The sequence below is a fragment of the Thamnophis sirtalis genome, unplaced genomic scaffold (assembly GCF_051295495.1).
Source record: "Thamnophis sirtalis isolate CommonGarterSnake01/CBP01778 unplaced genomic scaffold, rThaSir2_p1.2 scaffold_1, whole genome shotgun sequence".
In the NCBI taxonomy this organism is placed as follows: Eukaryota; Metazoa; Chordata; class Lepidosauria; order Squamata; family Natricidae; genus Thamnophis; species Thamnophis sirtalis.
In genome coordinates, this window is record NW_028261381.1 from 83,257,774 (window position 1) to 83,272,399 (window position 14,626).

Consider the following 14,626-nt stretch of genomic DNA (forward strand, 5'->3'; position numbering starts at 1 on the left):
GTGATAAGTAAAATTAGTGTAGAGAAACTTACAGAAAAGTCTTTTATTGCGCAGTTCCCTCTGTCTCATTCATTAAATTTGGAGCATGGATGTGAGGGGGTGGATCTTTCTATTTATAACATCTTGTACGTTTCCCCCCACCATTCACTGGATTATTTCACCATTAAAAATCAAATAGATCAAGTTGGAATAACGACATTGTCTTTGACTGGCAAGGTTAAGAGATTAGAAGTCAAAATGACAAACTTAAAAGAAACTACCCAGTCACTATATGGTTTACAAGCCACAATGATTGAGCACATATTGTAGTATGCCATTATAAAAGCATAGTAGTTAAGATTATACCAACAAAAGGGCCACAATCTAACCATCATTGAATTGCGAGAACTAATGCTCCTTCTCTTCCAGTTTAAGTCAAATAGCAAAGAAGTTTGCTTGAGTTTTCCTCAAATTCTGAAACTAATCTAGTAAATGCACATAAATAATTGCTACACTCTTTGATATTTCCAATCATTTTTGCTTCATGTTCAGCGTGGATTTAATGCATCTCTACCTTCCATAATCCTGTATGTGAGTCTTATCAAATGTATATTGCAAGCATGAGGATATTATATCAGGTACTTACTGACCGAAGAACCTCTATGCCCTTAAAATAACTTACCTCCATAAAAAAAAGAATATTACCTTTTGGATCAGATCAATAGCTTAGTCTACCTTATATAGGTAATCCTCAACTTACAACCAATCATTTACTGGCCATTCAAAGTTACGATAGGACTGAAAAAAGTGACTTACAATCAATCCTCAAAGTTACGACTGCTATAGCATCCTTCTAGTCATGCAATCAAAATTTGGGTGCTTGGCAACCAGCATACCAACAGGTGGGAGCATCCCAAGATTTTGTGATTGGCATTTGCAATCTTCCCAGCCAACTTCCAATAAGCAAAGTCATAAGGGGAATCTTGATTTGCTTAACAACCCCATGATTCACTTAACACCTACAGTGATTCACTTAACAACCATGGCAAAAGGGATCATAAAATGGGTGTGACAGTGGTGAAATTCAATTTTTTCTACCGGTTCTGTGGGCGTGGCTTGGTGGGTGTGGTGTGGTTTGGTGGGAATGCCTTTGTGGGCATGGCAGGGGAAGGATACTGCAAAATCTCCATTCTCACCCCACTCTGGGGCCAGCCAGAAGTGGCAATTGCTGGTTCTCCGAACTACTCAAAATTTCCGCTACCAGTTCTCCAGAACCTGTCAGAACCTGCTGGATTTCACCCCTGGCTGTGACTCATTTAACAACTGCTTTGCTTAGCAAAGAAAATTCTGGTCCCAATTGTGGTCATAATTTGAGGACTACTTATACTGTACCCAAATTTATGCAGCCATTTTAAAAGAACTGAATTAATTTGAAAAGGACAGATTTTAGGGGAGAGCTAAATAGATTCCATTGGCAAGCACTCCATAGTTGGAATGCAGATTGTAAGATTTTCTTAGACTGAGGCTTTGTAAATAAAGGTCCAGAAGTCATCCCCTGATCTTGATCAGAAACCAAAACTTGCCAGGTAAATCAGTAGTTGCCCTATTAAAAGTTTCAAGGGAATGGCTTGCTCTAATAAGGCCTGTAGATGAATTCAAGATTTAGAAGTTTCTCTATCGAATCCAACCCTACTAAGCTGTATGCTAAGCTTGAAAAGTATGAATATATCCTGGTCTGAAGGTAAAGTGAAGTTTGTGTTTCAGCACAGGTTTATGTATCTGAGTGTTTTTGTGTGCAAATATACCCATTTGCATGTGACACTATGAAAATTTAAGAAAAAGATGAATTGGACTCAGGGGAAAGTGTCTGTGCAATGGAGAAATCCTGGTGTGGCTTCCAGAAGACTTAACCCAGTGTTTCTCAATCTTGGCAAGTATTAAAGAGGCGTGGACAGAGGCTGCCTAGGGAATTGTGGAAGCTGAAGTCAATGCCTCTTAGAGTTGCCAAGATTTGAGAAACACTGCTTTAACCAATAGTCTCCTGTATTCGACATAACTTTGCAACTCTCCTTTCTTGGATTATGAGGTTGCTTAAGAGAAAAGGCGATAAATGTGAATGGATGGAGGGGCTGATTTCCACATCCCAGTTTCACAACTTTTTTTTTTGTAAGATTGTGGGAATGTTTCATATCAAGGGATGTAAAATGACTTAAATCTGTCAACTGCTGTGCTATGGTGTCCACTTCATATAACATATAATTGGCAGTACAGACCTTTTAAGCATTTGCTGCCAGTGGCTGGAAACGACTTCAAGAATAATACTCTGCATTTGCATCATCCTCCGGATGCATATACATGCAAGAATCCAGAGTCATTCATACACATTTTCAGACATGCCTTAAAGCATTTGGCATCTATAGAAATTGTATATCTGACTAAGACTTCAAAAGATCATTACTCATTAGTTCATGAGAAAGCAATGTAAGTGTCTCAATGCTGATCTCAGAGCAGTTACGTATGATTAAAGTTATTATTTTGTATTTTAGAACAGAAGAAATATATAAATGCTAAGCAAAGGTTCCTTTTTTGAAGAGGCAACTGGACTTTCTGTTTTTTCTTTGAAGGCGTTTCACTTCTCATCCAAGAAACTTCTTCAGCTCTGGCTCTTTTTAAAGAGCCACTTTGATCTAGTGGTTAAGGCACCAGGGGACTGTGAATTATAGTTCTGCCTTATGCATGAAAGTAACCTTGTGCAAGTCACTTTCTGTCAGTCCAACCCACATAATTTGGTTGCTGTTTTGGGGAAAATTGGAAGAGGAGGGAATGTTAGGTATGTTTTGTGCCTTGTTTTATGTATAAAATATATAAAGGGTGTGTGTGTGAGAGAGGGGGGGAGGGAGAGAGAGAGAGAGAAAGAGAAAACAAGAGAAAGAAAGAAAGAAAGAAAGAAAGAAAGAAAGAAAGAAAGAAAGAAAGAAAATTGTGCTCCAATTTTCTGCATGTCTTTCCCAAAATAAGACCTACTGAATTCTGTGCAGTTCATCTCTGAGGCTGAAATATAAATGTTACCTAATATAGGCCTTGACATGGGCAATGATAAGCTCTTGTGTACATATTATGTCATAATTATATCATGCAACATTCCATTCTTTCCTCTTTCATTTAACTTAGGCAGATCAAAAGACGGATGCTGTGACTTTCTTTTTTTTTTTTTTAGTGAACCAGCCACGATAGTGCGATAATGAATGTAGCAACAAATGAAGAAAAAAATCTACCTAATTTGTGAACCTATCTTTTATTTTCAATCAACTTGCAGAAAGTAGAAAGAGGCCATCCTAATTTGACATTATGTTGGCAGGCCCGGCAGGCCCAATCAGAAGTGTCTTTCATTGTGCAGAGGAACACAAAGGGCACTCTGTTTGAGCAACTCAAAAAAGAAAGCTAAAATCTTGCAGGCCACTCCCCATGTCAAAGGCTTGATCTGGATGCATGGAGGAGACTTACTGATTACAGAAGCATATAACAATCAGTTAATAGAACTTTAACTTCGTTAAATTTCATCAAGCTTCTCCTATCCCCTTACTCACTCCCATTGCTTGGCTAGTCTTTCCAAATTTCATTATTCCCAACATTTCTGCATAGAAGAAAGAGGAAAACCTGGAGCCTACATATTTTTTTTAAGTATCCTGCTGGACGGTGACCCCTTTGCATACCTGGGTTAGCTTTATATTTTGCAGGGCGTTCTTTAGCCAAAATAAATAAAAATCTTTAGCCAAAATAAAAAGGTGACAGGGTGGCAGATGTCATTTAGGGTATTAGAAAATGATGAGGAGAGAAACGTACGCCTGGAGTACAAATGGCCCATATTCATACAATGGTAAAAATGTGAACAATGGGTATAGTTCCCAGTTGATTGTTCAGTATAGCTTCAAGAATCCTAAATTATTACTGTCAATCTAGTGTGTTTGTTTGTATATTAGATGGCATGGGTTTGTTTGTTTGTTTGTTTGAACAACAAGTCTGGTTTTATTATACATTAATTGACTGTTCTTTCCACCGGAGGTTCCTATTATAAAATCACAGCCTGAAGCACTTCTTTTAAATCTTTAATTGCTTGTCTAAACTGAATTTTCTTAAAGCTCTGCTTACATCTGCACACATAAGGAATTTACCATAAAAGGGGTTGAAAATCCTTGTTGCACTCTCCCTAAAAGAAAAGAAAAAAGCACTCACCCTTTATTAAGGAACAAGTCCTACTAGACAAACCAAAGTAAATAAAACTACAAAAACAAATAAGAAGAACATTCTCACCGAATGTTGTGGAACACTCTGTTAAAAGTTTACTTCTGCTTTACCTCCATGGGAAATCCATTTAAGACTTCTTTATTTTAAATCCCCTATCAGCAACAATTCAAATTCCCATGCAAACAAGCTGAGATCAAAAACAGTTCCTCCAAATACATTCTTTATTCTATACACAGACACACACAAAACAAACAGTGGATAATTATTTGTCACATTGACACTTTTTGTTCTTGCAGTTCAAATACAATTCTCGAATAATAGTCTCTAGCTGCAGCTGTAGGTATCTCAGCCAGCAGAAAAGTACAGCAAACTTTGAATGAAACCATCTTCTTTGAGGTGGTTTTAAATCTGTCATCTGCCAGACACCAGAAAATGTCCTAATTTCCCCCTTCCCTTTGTTGTTTGGTATATATTTTATGATAAAACAGAATTACCAGTAATCAGAGTATAAAATTCACCGAGTCCAAACACTCTCTGTGGGGATTGGGGGGCTCACTACTTCCTCCTTCTTTGCTTAACAAAGTCCAACTGCTGAATATGACATCACTCCCAAGAGCTTGGGACTTCCAAAACATATGCTGACATGCATTCAGAATAAATGGTCTAAGCAGGAAAGAGGAGAGCGAAGGAGAAACAACGCAAGAGGAAAGAAGCAAGAGAAACACAAAATGGAAAGTTTTCATTACCTGATACAGAACAGACTTTCTTTTCCATGCCATGCTTGATTTTGTAATTCCCAGACCAAAAAATAATAATAATAAAAATTGCCCTATTAACAAGAGGGACTGGACGGCTGAGTTGGGAGTCAAATACCTGCTGTGATTCCCACAGCTCCTTCACATGACCTTTCGCAGAGCAGAATTTATCCAAAATGATTGCCCAGAGAGAGGGAGAAGGAGAGAGAAAAAGGGAGAGTACACAGACTGGCTGGTTAGTTGTCATGGAGATCATTCTCCCTCACCCTTTCTCTCACACATGCTCCCTTGCTTTCTGCACAGTCTCTCTCTCTCTCTTTCTCACACACACACAAGTTATACTGAGCGTCACCGCTTTGGAAGCCACCTATGAACCAGCACTTTTTTTTAATGCAATCTGTCCCTCCTCCCCGATTCCTCTCAAGGAAAAAAAAGAATTTTTTTTTAAAAAAACCGTGGTCTGTAATTGATTATTACAGATTAGGAGAGATAAAATGTTTTCAGCAAGTGACGTAGTGTAGACAGAAGGGGGCAGGGACAAGCTGCATTGCTAAAACGTATTATGCAATAAAATAGGAGTTGCCTGCTGTTGAGTCACTGAAGGTGCAAGCATATGTGGCCTACAACATGACAAATCTGGCATTTCTAACTTTGACATGGATTGGAAACACAATAGTAAGAATCTCAAGGTTAAAAAAAAGCTACTGTTGCAGCAAGACGTACCTTATGGCTTAACTCCGGGTTTGTTTGGTTTTTTTGTGTTGTTGTTGTTGTTTTGCAGGGCCCTTAATGTCTGCAGATCTTCCTTGTCATCAAGCCAAATATCCGGTATTCTTTCATCCTTCTGGAGTTAAAAAGAAGTTCAGGAATGAGATCACCTTGTGAAATAGGATGCAATCTTTTCTCTTAAATGTTTTTGTTGCTTCCAGGAGTCAATGTACAATACCTCAAATGATAGCATCCCAAGTTCACATCTCTTTGCTTTGGCTACAGCTGGTTGTATTTGTCATTTGTTCAATTAACAAAAAGAAGTGCACCTGGATATGCATGCAACAAATCCCAATGTTGTCGGATTCAGCCACTTAAAACCATTTCATCAGACGTGACCAAAATAAACTCTCTTTCTTTTTTTTAACTCCTCAGTAGACAGCAAATGTGCATCTCTTTGATAAGCTTTCTAGTTTTAAATTTTGTCTTCACCAATGGATTGGTTTTTGTTAAACAGAAACCCTGATATTTGAACATATAGTCAGTACAAAGGTTATTAAAGTGGCATAATTACTATTAGTTTGATTTAGTTTTTTTCAGGTATTTCATAGAGTTGTACCCACTACTGACTTGGGTACTAGATACCCTAAGATATACAAGATTCTAGTTCTTTGGATAAGGCTTACTCTATGAGGAGGAGAAGAAGAAGGACCCTTTCCACTATTAAGATAATCAAGTAAGACTTTGATAGATAATAAGGATAACATAAAACCAGCAAGACTGAAGACCTAGCTCAAATCAAACAATGGGCCCACTCTATCAGGATACACAGCATAAATACACAAAACATATTTTGAAAGCATATTTTAGGTGTAGCAAAACTACAATTTAAAAGCCTGAAATGTTCCTTTGGAAAAAAAATAGAAAACAATTAGAAATATAAGTATATATTCACACACACACACACATACACACACACACACATCTGTATAATGTTAAAGGAACTATTAAATTTATGATTTGTAAAAATACTTGAGATTTCCAAGGTGCGATGTGCTCAGTCAGAAATTCTGAGCAGGAAACTAATGACATGAATTAGCTCTTCAGTTCCTAGGCTTACAACATACTTTTCCAGGAAAGCTCATGACTTTGCTAATTCTTTCAACTTATCAAACAAAGGTGAAATAATATTGAACATAATACTTGAAGATTGGTACATGATGTATACCTTTGCTATTTTTCACCTCCATTGTCTAGTTCTGTTTCCTTCAGGAACCTAGATTAATTTAAAAAGAAAAAAACTTGTTGAATTTTACTTGAAGCTCTTCCTTGTTGAAAATAAACCTAAGGACTGAATAAGTCTATAAGACTGGATTCCCAAAAAGGCCATTATGTGCAGTATTCCCGAGAAAAGGCCACCATAGAAAGTTTATTTCAATAGAGAACATGTATGATGATGATCATCTGCTGTTCAATAATTCTCATATTGGCCAAAGGTGAGACTCTGGACATAGTCATTTTGTTCTATGAGTAGAACCCCCAAATTAAGGGCTGCTTTTTCAGCAGCAGAACAATTTTGGTCATATTCAACATAGGGACTATGCCCAAACTTGATGGATTCTGGACAAAAAGCAACTCTGTCTTGTTAGAATAAAACTTTAGCTTGTTTCGTCCAATTCAGCTTTGGGTAAAAACATCTATTGCATCTCCTCTCCAGCCAGAATGAAGATATACATCTAATTATCTTCTTCCAGGAATCCTGTCACATCCTTGGAGTCTACACAATTAAAAGAATGCTGGATAGACAGTCAAATATGTTATCCAATTTATCCCTTATCTCTGCTTTTAAAAAAAATCTAAACTAGAGCAAATGCAAACAACTTTATCAGTAAACTGTCTTGCAAACATGTCTCAGCAGTCTGGGGGTTGGGATTGTGGGGAACATCTCATCTGTCCATTCCTAGTAGGACATTGGCCACTTGCCAGTCAGCATTCACCCATGTAATGTGATAACAAAGAAGTCTTAAATTGATGAATATAAGGATGAGAGCAATCAACCAATGGAACAACCTAAGGATGAATCAATGAATCAACCTAAGGATGAGAGCAATCAATCAGTGGAATAGCTTGTCTTCTGGGTGCTCCATCACTGCAGCTTTCAAAAAGAAACTGGATAACTATTTATCTGAAATAAAATAGGGTCTCATGCTCAAGCAGGGGCTTAGACTAGAAGACCATCAAATCGCCCTTCCAACTCTATTATTCTATACAGGTAGTCCTCGACTTACGACCCACATTGAGCCCCAAGATTTCTGTTGTTAAGTGAGACATTCGTTAAGTGAATTTTGCCCCATTTTATGACCTTACTTGCTTCAACTGTTAAGTGAATCACTGCAGTTGGTAAGTTAGCACCCGGGTTGTTTAGTGAATCCGGCTTCCCCATTAACCTTGCTTCTCAGAAGGACATAAAAGGGGATCTCATGTCCCTGGGACACAGCAAAGGTCATAAATATGAACCAGTTACCAAGCATCTGAATTTTGATATGCTGAAAAGGTTGTAACTGTGAAAAACAATCATAACTCACCTTTTTCAGTGCCATTGTAACTTTGAACGGTCACTAAATGAACTGTTATAAGTCGAGGGCTACCTGTATAGATACTCCTCGCTTAATTTTGGGGGGGGGATCCTATTATATATATAGCAATAGCAGTTAGACTTATATACCGCTTCATGGGGCTTTCAGCCCTCTCTAAGCGGTTTACAGAGTCAGCATATATTGCCCCCACAGTCTGGGTCCTCATTTCACCCACCTCGGAAGGATGGAAGGCTGAGTCAACCTTGAGCCGGTGAGATTTGAACTGCTGAACTGCAGATAGCAGTCAGCCAAAGTGACTGCAGTACTGCACCCTAACCACTGCACCACCTCGGCTATACATATACATATATATACATATACATATACATATACATATACATATACATATACATATACATATATATATATATATGTGTGTGTGTGTGTGTGTGTGTGTGTGTACACACACACACATGTGTACGTGTACGTATACGTATACATATACATATACATATACATATATACATTGAGGCGGCAAAAATGACTGAGGTGAAATGGCAACTTAACAGAAACCTTTATTAACACGCTAACAGCAACTCCAGAACTAGGCAAAAGAACAGTTCCCGCTTGACAGCTTTTATACCCCGAGCTGTCAACAGGAGGGCCAATCAGAATGCGCTAATCTTCCTGCTCTGGCTTCGCGGCTTGGCCAATCAGGAATGACTGTGCGCGGACACATCTCATGAAACAGGGACATAACAGATCCCACGCTTATTATTTTTATAAGTCAGTCAACTGGCAAGCATATCTAATACTCCTTCCTTCTCCTATTTTCTCCACAAAAGCAACCCTCTGGGATGGGATGGGATGGGATGGGCAGAGAAAGAGTGAATGGCTTTCATGCTTAAGGAGGTGGGACTACAACTCACAGTTTTCTGGCCTGTGCCTTTTCCATCAGACCAAACTGATGTTATTGGAGCTGGAATTTCCAGCACTAAATAATGCTGTCGTAAAGTGCATGTCACATGACCATAACACTTCGCAGCAACAATCCTGGCCATCCTTGTTGCCCTTATCAATGAGAGAACCGTAGGTTGTTAAGCAAAGACTTCACATGAATAGGACTTGCAACTTCCTACCAGCTTCCAATAATCAAAATCAGTGGGGAAGCTGGCAGGAAGTTGCAAGTCCTATTCATGTGAAGTCTTTCCTTAGGCGGCTTGCAAGCAGGCCAGTGGACAGGTAAGTATTATGGAGTACATCTGGACAGAAGAAGGGATTCCAAGAGAGTAGTGTCAAAAGAAACAGAAGTTGAATGCAGTGGAATGAATTACTTAAAAAGTTTGCTTGGTAAAATAAGACAAGATAGGAAAGAAGATGAATTGGAACTTCATGAATGCAAACTAAATATAGATGCAAGTGAATTGTGTCAAAGAAATGCTTTGAGATGTATTTGCTGCATAGACAATTTGAATGAGAGTCAAATTGAAAAACAAATACAGTATATAGAGGTAACATAAATGGTTCAGAGAAATCTGGTGGGTCATGGTTGAACCATGATTGAAGAGATCTGGGGGGAAAAGAGAGTGGAAAAGTTCTAACAAAAAGCTATGTGCAATATTAATCAATATATAGTAGTTGAAAAGACAGATAAAGTTTTAAGAGACATATAGTTAATTATGTCTGTGTACGCTAGGTATTTCCTTTCTCTTTTCCTAGAACTACTTACTCTCAAAGTGAACAGTGTGATCAATACCAGATATGTATTTCTGTTTTACTATCATTTTCATTTATATTTTGTTCCCCCCTTCAAGAACTCAAAAAGACATCTCTCTTTTTCTTCACAACCACCATTATATAGATAGAGGTAAGAATGTGTGACTGGTCATTCAGTGTAGCTCTTTAACTATCATGGCATCCTGCCATCTATCCATATTATAAAAATAAAATAATGTTAATTATACCAGCATCTCGTGCTATAGTATGGAAATACAAAGCATCCTTTTTTTCATGTTATTTGAACTCAAAAGGAATTTCTGCAAGAATTTCCGTTATGGCAGAAACCAATCAAAACCTTTTAAACTTTAAGACAAGGGCTTGGAGACTTCCTGTAAAAAGCAACTGGTTTCAATGTTGAAAGCTTTCGGCAATGAAGCCCTACAAACTCAAAGATTCGTACTAGGGAAGGAAAGCAGCAAGCTCAACACTCCCCCTCGTGGGAATGAAGCTGTAGCGCAGATGCTAAGTTCTAAAAGATCCCCTATGTTTCTGTTTGATTATTAATTCTGATATTATCACGCGGCCTCAAACCTTTCACACATCATCCAGCACTTTGCTAAGGAAAAAAAGAATACTGAGACTGCCTTTGAACCTTTCCTAACAGCATCTCATTGATCTAGCTTTCAGAGAAGACTGTCACTTAGAATTTCATTCCTCCATGAAATGTCCTGTCGAGTTACTAAAACTCTGCTGTCCCCTTTATTAATCAGAAATCTACTTGAGATTCCATTAGCAGCTAACTACTCAACCCCTGACACAAATACTCATCTCAAAATGAAAGGAACAGAAATTATTTTTGCTCTTAGACTGGAATGGGCAAATCTGCAGCCTTTCTCACAACTTTTGCTTTTCGGTAGTTGCAGCCTGTGGCTCTCCTTCCATCCCACCACTGGATTCTAAACTTACTTTGGGCAGCTCATAATATAATAATACCTAAAACCCAGCACACCGAAAAAAACTCAGATGAGACTTGGTCACTCATAGTATACAACAACATGGGCAAAGACACATCTGACAAGGGACTCCATCCATTGGGCAGTGTTGGACTTCAGGATTTGGTGATGTGGACTACAAACATAGGTATGATGCCCAAATGCCAGTGCTTGGGTATAACTTTAATGGCCACTGTGCCAGCTGCTAGTTAGGGCAAAGTGGCTTCATCAGGTAGTATGTGACAAGAAGTAGTAAGTTACTAGAGCAAATCTGTGCATTATGACGCAGGGGTATTGCAGGCTAATTTTGCTGACTGCCAGGAATTCAGTCCTGACTGGCTCAAGGTTGACTCAGCCGTCCATCCTTCCAGGTTGGTAAAATGATGAGCCAGATTATTGGGGGTGGGGAGCAATATTCTGACTCTGTAAACCACTTAGAGAGCGCTGTAAAGCAATGTGAAGCGGTATATAAATCTAAGTGCTATTGCTATTGCTATATGAGCCATACCATATCCTATAAACTGCATGCTGCCTTTGGTTCTGCGGAAAATGCTACCTATTCAATGGGCATTGCAGATAGGATACGAGAATGGTGTTGTTTGCTCCAAGCATGAAGAGGCCTGTCTTGGCCCTACTGAAGGCTTCTAGCAGCCTGGTGACAGTCCTGTTTTCCCAGCCTTGGAAGCCCATTGAACTGGATGATACATCACATCAGTCCATGAATTAATGAATAAACAACTGAACAGGTAAAACCGTGCAGTAATGTACTTCATCAAAGCCCCATGATTTATAGTACATAGTGTCTGGGTCAATATACCATAGTAAACCAAACAGATTTTATTATGCCTTAGTGCGATGTGCAAAGCTGAGTACTCAGTAGATTGTCTATTAATGCTTGTAATATATGCAGTTTTTTATAGTAGTATCATGGATTATTGTTATATGTCACAAAAAACATGAAAATATTTATGAATAATTAGTAGGCATTTAGGGGAAACCTCGTTACCATTGGAGATTCAGAAAACAACCCGGTTTTCTATCTCTTCCAGTCATGCTCTTGAAAATATAGTGATTGTCTGTACAGCCACAACTGACTCACTTCCACCTCCTGTCTAGTGATGTTAATCAAACTGAGTCACCTTCACTCATATTTTCTAAGATCTTCTTAGCTTCCACTGTGATTCTTCACTGGTGTTTTAAGGGGACTATAAACAATATTTTGTTGGGTTTAAACAGGGATGGGTTCGTGCCAGTTCTAACCTCTTCTATAGAAGAGGTTCCACAAATCTACAGTGCCGTTTAGAACTGGTTCCAGCTCCACCACCCCCCCCCGCTTGTCCGCACATCGTCAAGATGAAGAGCGAGAGGAGGAATTCTGGGAGTTGAAGTCCACAAGTCTTAAAGCTGTCAAGTTTGAACACCTCTGGGGGGTTTTTTTCTAAAGGGTTAGGGGTGCAAGGGTCTTGTAACTTGACAGCTTTAAGATTTGTGTGCTTCAATGTCAGAATTCCTGAGCCAACATGACTGGAGGAGGAATTCTGGGAGTTGAAGTCCAAAAGTCTTAAAGCTGTCAAGTTTGAACACCTCTGGGTTTTTTTTTCTAAAGGGTTAAGGGTGCAAGGGTCTTGTAACTTGACATCTGCAAGTTTGAACACCCCTTGGGAGTTTTTTCTAAAGGCTTAGGGGTGCAAGGGTCTTGTAACTTGATAGCTTTAAGACTTGCATGCTTCAAATGCCAGAGTTTCTGAGCCAACATTTGGTTGCTAAGCAAGAGCGTTGTTAAGTGAGTTTCACCACATTTTACAAGTTGGTCATGCCTACCCAGTCACATGGCTGGCAAGCCACTCCCACCCAGTCACATGGCTGGCAAGTCACTCCCACAAAAACAGGCTACACCTACAGAAGAGGTTCTAAAATAATTTGAAACCCACCACTGGGTTTAAAGAGGCATCATATCAAGGAAACCAACTCTACTCAAAGCTGATGCCAGGTCAAATATTTTGGATTTCAGTTTCCATATGAAACTTCCAAACTTACAACCACTGTTTTTTTTTTACTTCCTTGGCTGATAAATCAAATCTGAAGCATTTGCACAGCCTTGCTCTGTGTTGTTAAGACAAGCTGAGACAATGAGACTACTGAGGCAACAGATGTGTCATTTCAAAATACCCTGTTTCTTTGTAAGGCAATTCCAGCAAGATAGCCCAATCCAACTTTGCATTTGTAGGGCAAAGCAACTGTTGAACTGGTACTGTAAAAGAAAAGGCAGTGTCAGTCATGGGCTCATCTGAATCTTCTGAGTCAGAGGCTGAAGAGGCAGACCAGACAGTCAGCTTACAATTAAGCAATTAAGTACCTCCAGCAATTTCAAGAAACAACCTGAGCAGGTAAGGCTCTGAACAGATAATAATGGCTAGATTTGGCAAAAGAACTCAAACTGAAGAACATACCAATAGCAATGAAGGGTTGAGCAAAAGTGATCAGCAGAGGATTTTCAAAGAAGTCAACGATGGCCCCATTAAACCATATCAGCACCTAGAGGTTTATAAAGCAGCTTTCAGGGCTCTACCTCTGTTTGAAACAATATTCTGGCTTTCGTGTTCAGGCCAACACATGACATTATCTGGTGCTTTATTCCCTAGACTGCTATATAAAGTGTTATCGGAACATTTACAACAACCATCGCAATAGCAGCTTTCAAGTTTGTATCAATCATTATTTCTTATATTAGCTGGCAGAAAACATTCTCACCAAACCAGGAGGAATCAAGTGTTTTCTGAATTTGGGAAATTACCCCAAACCCAGTGGTAGATTGTGGTTCCCATTGAAGCTCTGGATCCTGTTACATCAGTCTCCTACTCCCTCCTACTAGCACTGATGATGTTACCTTGCTTGGGTAATGAAACATCTGCAAGAAAATAAGCAATGTCAGAGAGCACCAAAAACCCCTGACTTCAATCCTGAGCTTCAAATATTCTCCTCTACTGATCAGTTTAGCTGGTTTGGAAAGCAAAAAGTGGCATTTGAGCAAAAAAATCTGTCCTTTTTCCCAAAATGCATTTTTTTTCCAGACTAGGTAATGGGAAATGGCAGCTGAAGTTGGAAAGTCAGAATCATTAAGGAGTCAGGCAGCTTCAAATATGATGGATAAGTAAATAAATAAAGCAGACACAGCACAGTAGCTTAAAGCAGGGAGAGAAATAAAGTCAAATTAAATAAACATAGGAGAAATGGTATGGAAGAGAGAACAAGCCTTGTTTTGATGCTCTAAATCTCCCACTTTTTAAGAATGTTATACTTAGTGTGCTAAGCCAAAGTTTATTCTTTTGGGAGCCTAGTTTTAGGAAAACACAGTCTGGTGCATTTGTTACTCCTAGATAAACAAGATCTCTTCTGTCTTGCAATCTGTCATGAAAAGGAGTCAGACAAACTGAAAACCAGCAATTGACTCAGGGCATTTTTGCAGGGACTTTTTCACTCTTTCAAACCCACAGTACTTCCCTCATGTCACCCTGTAATGTCCCTCACTACTGACTGCCAAGGAACCTCAGGAGCTAAGGTAACCACAGGAATTAAGCTGGTTAAACTTCTTGGGCACAGCTGCCATTTGCTCACCAAACAGATGTTGTGAGTCCAGGACTCCAAAATTATG

At 39.0% G+C, this 14,626-nt stretch overlaps 1 protein-coding gene across 2 annotated transcripts in view; it reads right to left on the reverse strand.

The window, feature by feature from the left end:
* DENND2B (DENN domain containing 2B) overlaps positions 1–14,626 on the reverse strand; it is a 148,537-nt gene that overhangs the window by 105,228 nt on the left and 28,683 nt on the right. Inside the window, exon 2 of one of the 2 annotated variants that reach the window (XM_087717721.1) lies at positions 5,703–5,823. The gene's annotated coding sequence lies outside the window, so the exon portion shown is untranslated. Of the gene's footprint in view, positions 1–4,970; positions 5,322–5,702; positions 5,824–14,626 lie in introns of those variants that run through there. The other variant, XM_087717714.1, reaches the window with a different exon arrangement.